We start from the raw sequence: 7,809 nt of genomic DNA, 5'->3' as shown, positions 1-7,809 counted from the left end.
TATAACCATACAAAAATTAATGTAAAATTATTACAAAATATAATGAAAACTATCTCCCCTGGGCTTAAGTTATTAATATAACTTATTTTTATATTAAGTTATTAATATATTATACTATATAGTATATTTATTAATATAAAATATATAGTTATACTATATAGACTATAGACTACAATAACTTATTTTTTTTATAAATTATTAATAACCTATACTAATATAGTATAACTTATATTTATATAGTAAGTTATATTAAATTATTAATATTAGTGTACTATAGTAATATAACTAATATTAGTAATTTAATACAGTAACTTATTAATTTACTATATATATATATATTAATTTATTAACATTATAACTTATATTACTGAAGAACTTATATTAATATTAGTATCCTATAGTAATATAACTTATATTAATAATTGACTATATTATAATATGTAACAATATATTATAGTATATTTATTAATATACTAATTAGTCAATAACAATTTACTATTATATATAACAATATACTATTATATACTATATATAATATATGACTTCTTAGTATACTTATTTTCTATACACGTATATATTAACTATATATAGTAATATATTAATACACTATACATAACATAATCTTAATACACTATACATGGTGTAAAGCCCGACCTTATAAAATACTTATCATGACATACATGTGATGATAGCATGATTGCATGCTAGGAGAGTCTCGAAAAATTTACAAAAATAAGTATTGTACCTAGAGGTACAACAAAGTTGATTTAAGCCTCGAACTAGATCAAATAAAGAATTTGAGATTAAATTAAGGATATGAAAGTACCAGAATGGTTTAATATGGTGATTTGGAGTTCGAGGATCAATTTGGAGTCAAACCGAAATTTTCACTATCTAGGGGCAAAATGGTCATTTGCCACTGGAGACAAAATGAGAATTTTTAGAAAAGATTTTTTGACCCCATTTGACTTATTAGAGTATGATTTGAGTATTGGAGTATGATTTGAGGTTAAGAAGTGAAAAAAATTGTAATTTCGGTATTTTTTAGAGTATAGGGGTAAAATGGTAATTTTATCACTCAAGTGGCAAAATTGTAATTTTACACCACCATGACATTTGTCAAGTTCCAGAATTCTACCTATTATTATTTTATGCTATGGATAAATATTAGAGCATTTGTGGTGGTGAGAAAAGGCTTAAAAATTAAGTTAAAACAAGTGGACCAATAAAAAGGTCGCATGTGTTAAAAATTTAATATTTTTACATTGCCATTTAAAAACCAGCCCACACTCTTCCACTCAGCATTTCAAGGCCGACCAGCACCTGCAGAAAAGAGAAGAAAAGAAAAGAAAAACCCTAGGGAGGAAAAACTAAGGAAAATTTGTTGAATTTTCAAGAAATTGGTGACTAAAGGTAAGATTTTTAATATTAAGCTTGAAATTCATCTTGGCCATGCATTCTTTTCCATTTTCCATGAATTAAATTAAAGTTTTCATGAGGGGCAATATGCTGGCCAGATTTAGAGAGAGAAAGTTGGTGATGATTTTAGTTGAATTTTAAAGTAATTTAGTGTTTTTAGGTGTTTAGTAACATTTAGTATGAAAATTAAGCAAGAAATCCACATGCCCATTATAGAACCTATCTTGGCTGAATTTTATGGGTGAGGATTGATGATGAATTTGGTTGTTTTTCATGCCATTTAGATGTATTTGGTGCTTAGGAATACCGAAAATCGAAAACGGGTACCGAAAAATTTTACTCGTGTTAGTTAGCAATTTGCACCATAATGAGGGATATTTTGGTAATTGCACTTAGAATAGATTTTTATTGAAGTGTGTGGAATTTTGGGGAGTACTGGAAGTGCAATAAATTAATTGGAATCGAATTGGATGTTAGACCGATTAAATAGTGTATAGTGCACGATAGGCCGAACACCTCCCATTTCATTGCATGCATTCATATAGAACATAGAATAGTTTTGTGACGATTTAGCATAAGTATATTAAATTTCCTGTTGCATATTATGTATAGGTGGTGAGCCCTCGGATAAGGGCAAAGGTATTGCACCCGAGGATCGAGACTAGGAGTGTTGTAAATTCCCGTCAAAGTGAGTAACCACTGTTCATCTTATCTATCTAAAGTATTTTTACAATCGATTTTATGATTTTAAGAATATTGAACCTAAATGAATTTTATGTTCTATGACTAGTAATCGATTTAAGGAATAAGGTTTATGAATTATTTTACAATTCAATAATGTTTTTGAAAATGAGAGTATGTGGAGACCAACCTTTGATGTTGCCTATATATTTAAGTTTACGTACCAATGTTTGGAATTGATGATTTATGAACTGATACGTGATGACACATGTGGCTGGGATTTTGAGTTGTGAAATATATAAACTGTTGTTTACCTTTGACAGGCTGGGTTGTATTATGTTAGCCACGTTATGCTGTCAAAATTTTATTAATTGATGGGTTATTTAATTAGCCACTGCAGTATGCGGGTTTCCATGGACCAGCCTATTAGAGGGGTACGGTAAATCCCATTATATTTACCTTAGTATGAGAGGCACGAAAGATATCTCTTAAGGTACGATATAGTTCACTTCACGTTGAACCACCACTTGAGGATGAACTCTGCCAACACCAGGGGATGGCTAAATTATGTTTTTATGAGTAGTTGTTAACTTAATAACCTTGGCGGACCTGGTTGAATGCCTCGGCCAAGGTATCACCGAGTATGATTTTTGGCAAGAGCCAAGTTTTTGAGAAAATTATAAGTCGAGATGTGTATTATAATGAAATGTGTTGTTTTATATATATATGATTTGAAACAAGTACAAAATGTTGTGGATTATGGTATGATAAAAAGTTAACTGTTTCTATTTACTCGGCTTTAGAAGTTAATGACGGACTTTGTTTACTCACTGAGTTTATGAAAACTCACCCTTTCTTTTTAACCATTTCAGGTTCAAGATAGTCTGTAGGCAGTCGATTTCATCAAGGATTTCTTTTGGACTTACTTCCTTAAAAATCGTAGGCCTACCTTCTTGCACACTTTTGGTTATCTCGGGGCCCATATGCCACTGTAGGATAATTTTGAATACTTGGTTTACTGTATCACTATGTGTATGAATTTATTTTGTTCTCAAGCTACAAAAATTATTTATGCATAGTTCTATAAAAATTGTTTTATAAGAAAATAGAATATATTATCGAATATTTTTATTTAGTCTAATTAGCCAACTTTTCATTCCAAATGGATGATTTAGATTACAAAAATTTATTTTTAATTGGAAATGGATACCTTTCTACCATATATTATATTTTTATCAGGTTTCGAAGTTTTCAAGTAAAAATGACCAAAATACCCTTGTGTGGTCAAAATTTTGTTTTAATTGTTTTCGATCTAAAATAGTTTGTATTATCTTAAAACTCAATATTTAGTAACTATTGCTCACAGGGGAAGTGGAAAACTGATGCAAGAGCCTTGCGAGATTTCAGTTGACATACCGGGTAATGAAAATTTATCGAGACTTCGCGACGGTTGTCACGGGTTCGAAGGGAGTGTCGGGTCATGACACATGGTATACTTATTAATACACTAATTAGACAATATATAGTATAACAAGTATATTGTTAATATACAATAAATAGTCTATACTCTATAGACTACAAACTATAGTAGTATAATATAACTTATATTAATATAGTAAGTTATATTAAATTTTTAATATTAGTATATTATAGTAATATAACTTATATTAATAATTTAAAATAGTAACTTATTAATATACTATAATATTAATATATTAATGTTGTTGTTTATAAATTTATGAAATTTTAACGTGTACTTTTTTATTTGATAATTTTACCAACAAATGTTTGGATTAGATTAATGTTCTTGTGATTGGCAATTGTAATTTGTTTAATATCAACAAATTTATTAAATAAATTAAAAAGGCTGAAAAGAAACTTATTAAAAAAATTCAGCTAAATCAGTGAAAATCGATTTAATTGACTAAAGTTGGTTAATTTAAAGTCAGCTAAAATATTTAAATCAGTTCGGTTTGGTTAATTTTTTCAGCAAGGTCGATTAAGTCGGTTAATCGTGTTTTTTATTCGTACTTGATGATGAGGTTGGAAAGACTGCAAGATTTGCCTGAGCAGGCTTGATAATGAGTTGCTAGCGAGCTATTTGCAATTTGAAGATTTGTTTGAAGAAATAAGATGAACGGCAAAGACTATCCTACAGGGCGTGCTAGAAATTTGTGCACACAAATTTTTTGTTGAATATCTAAAATTGAAAATTATTAGACAAACACAAATATTTGATGCGAGCTACAATCCCTGAAAATCCTTTGATAAATTTCTTCACTCTTTCTTCAAGAGTCACAAACTCGAACTTGATCTTGATCATGAACTAGACTTGAGATCTTCACTTCAAGGGTCTTGGGAACTTAGTTTTGATCATGACCTAGACTTGAGATCTTCGCTTCAAGCGTCTTGGTGCCTTGGTCTTGATCATGACCTCGATTTAAGATCTTCGCTTCAAGTGTCTTGGCGACTTGGTCTTGACCACGAACTAGAACTTCACTTCAAAAATCTTCTGCTCTTCTCAATCTTCGAATGATGCAAATGGCCTAGAAGAGCACCATGTTTATAGTGGCTAGATGAGAGATTTTGATGAGGATTTAGTCCCTTTGAATTAGCTCTAAATTATTTAAATTTAATTAGATATAAATCATGATGACTCATAGATAGTCTTTTGATTGGTCGAAGTTAAGTTTTATCTTTAAATTATCTTAATTTATTTATAGATAAATTAAATGATCAAATTTGATTTTTATCTCCAAATTATCATAATTTTTAGAGATAAATTAGATGACCAATTGGTAAATTTTAATTGCTCAAAAATATGAATATTATCTCTAAATTACCTTGATTTATTTAAAAAAAATTGGATGATAAATAATTAAATTTTAATTGATCCAATTTAAATATATATCCTTAAATTATCACAAGGGATAAATATATATATGACACATAGGTGAGTTTTAATTGATCCAACTATGTGTCATTGAAATAATCCAATCAATAAATTAATTATTTTATAATTAATTATATGGTGTTGTTAAAAATTTTCTTCCATTGATTTTGGGCATGTGATGTCTTGTAATTGGATAATAATTTTTCTCCCTTTACATATACGCATTGCCTTTTCCTAGTCTTTTCAATTTTCCAAACTTGTGTTCCAATAGGTTGCAAGGAATGTGAAGAGACACCATCCTATGTTCGATTTTTGTAGATTGCACTCTTAAGCATAAAATAATATAAAATTGAACATGTATTTAAGATATTTGTTTCATCAAATTGGGTTTTATTAGCTGGATTCAAGGTTCACGGGTGCAAATTATGGAAGCTAGCCATGGATATAACGGTTGTTGAAGTCTTGAAATACATTTGATATAATTGTATCAAAATAAGGGTCTGTTTAGATATAAATTATAGGATAAAAGTTTATTTGGATATAATAAAAAAATATCGATGTATTTAGGAAAAATGAAAAAGTTTAGGGACTTACTTAATTACCTAAAAAATCATTTCTTAAAATATCATTTTAACCATATGTAAATAACTAATTTTTATAAACATTTCGTAAATTGTACTCTTTTTTCAATATATATTAATTTTTTTAGATATATAAACTTGCATGCATGAGCCTAATGTTAACAATTCTTAACAAAAGGGGTTTGAGTTTAACTAGTTCGTCTGAATAGAAGAGAGATAACAATTCTTAACTCAAACCTTGATTGTTGAACTTATAGATACAAACAAAAGGGCAGATGGTAGCATAATAACGAGGGGTTGTGGCTTTTCCAAAATTTTCAAAACCTTTTATTTATTATATATTTTTTCTTTTAATATTTTATCAAAATAATTTCTTTATTTAATAATTTAATATAAATAAAGAATAATAAAAATGATGCCACAAACCCACTCAACTTTACCATACCGTTCAAGTTTTTTCACACCTCTTTCTCTTTCTCTCTCTTTCTTTTTTTTTCTTTTCATTTTTATTTTACTTTCTTCTTTGTAACTCACCACTAAAACACACTTTATTCTTAAAGAGAGATTTATGAGGTTATAAACTTGGATAAGGAAGGGCGAAGACCACTCACCACTATTGTGTGAAATTAAGAGGAGGTAAAGTTTTATTTTGTCTTTTTCTTTATATTTATATTGTTATTATTTATATTTGTTTATTTTTTTCATTTTTATTCTATTTGCTCATATATTTTAAATTTCTATAGATTTTCTTCTCCAAATTTCTACGAACCATCAACCATATTCTTTTTTTTTTTTGTTATGTGGGTTCTATTTTCTACTTGACATGTTCTTCTTTTTTCTGTTATGTGGATTTTATTTTTCATGATTTTAGTTTTTAAAAATTAAAAAATTATTATGTAATTTTCAAATACAACTTGTAGTGTTGCACTATTAGCTCTTGCTTAAAATTGCATCAATATATCATTTTTTTATCAATACTGATTGATAGATTAATTCCTTTTATTTTAATTCTTCTAGTTTTTACAACAACAAAACTATAGAGAAAACCTTTTTAGCAATGAAAATTGTGAAAACAAGACTCGTGGAACAAAATGGATGATTAATTTCTAGCAGATAGTTTAGTTGTTTATATTAAGAAAGACATTGCTAGTGTTATTACTAGTGTTTTTGCTATAGAATCAATAATTGATGAATTTGAATCCAGGAAATATCATCAAGTACAACTTTCTTAAAAGACTATTGTAAGTTTTTTTTTTTTTTTTAATTGCTAAAAATTCTCGCAAGTCCCAACTACCCTGTTAAATTTTATTCATAAAGTAAAAAAGTAAACATACATTTGGAAGGGGCACATGTACCATATTTCCAAAATTACATAAGATATTGAGGAAAGAATACCTAATAAGGATATTACTTTCTTTACATGTTTAAGAGTGCAAAAGATAAGTAATATTACCTATTACATGAGTCTATGAAAAACAAATTGCAAAAATGAATAAGGAGTATTATTCCTTTACATTTATTTAAACCTAACATGCGGTATGTTAATTTTATCTATGTCACGACCCGAAACTCCCATCGAACCTGTGACAATCGCCACGACGTCCCGATAGGCACTCATTACCCTGAATACCGATCGAAATCCCGCAAGACTTAGCATCAGCTTTCGCATCTCCCTAGTGAGCGACAGTTATTAAATCTCACATTTCAAAAAAAATCATAAGTCATTTCCAAATCAAAACAATAAAATATTACTTTCTGGCTCACAAGGGCATTTTTGTCATTTTTCTTCGAAAATATCGAAACTCGCCAAAAAAATGGTGTAAAAGCTAAATATATTCATACATACTTTAAATCAAATAACTGAAGTATAAAATTGCTTTTATAGTGACACTTGGGCTCCCAACTAACTAAGAAGATGTAGGGCTACGAACCCTTACTTTCTAGGATGCAACTCTGAGATTAATTCTCGTCTTAATCAACTATCAACAAATTGTCCTGAGCCTGAAAAATGGATAGGAAGAGGGGTGAGATTATGATTACATAATCTCAGTGAGTAAACAATTACCATCAAAAACATCTAAAGCCGAGTAGACGGAGACAATATAAAAACGTTATATCTCAATAATGTTCATAACACAAAATTCGTTTCAATCTATACTAAACAATTTCTTTTCATCAAAATTTCCCGGCTTATGAATTTCTTAAACTTGGCCCTTGCCAGAATCATTCTCGCGG

General features: G+C 28.7%; 1 long non-coding RNA gene across 1 annotated transcript; it reads left to right on the top strand.

The window, feature by feature from the left end:
• LOC108660840 lies at positions 1,275-3,008 on the top strand. Its single transcript, XR_001926533.1, has 3 exons — positions 1,275-1,413; positions 2,032-2,107; positions 2,973-3,008. It is a non-coding gene; the product is annotated as an uncharacterized LOC108660840 (long non-coding RNA).

Source organism: Theobroma cacao, chromosome 2, assembly GCF_000208745.1.
Source record: "Theobroma cacao cultivar B97-61/B2 chromosome 2, Criollo_cocoa_genome_V2, whole genome shotgun sequence".
Lineage (NCBI taxonomy): Eukaryota > Viridiplantae > Streptophyta > Magnoliopsida > Malvales > Malvaceae > Theobroma > Theobroma cacao.
This window is presented reverse-complemented; position numbering and strand designations above follow the sequence as displayed.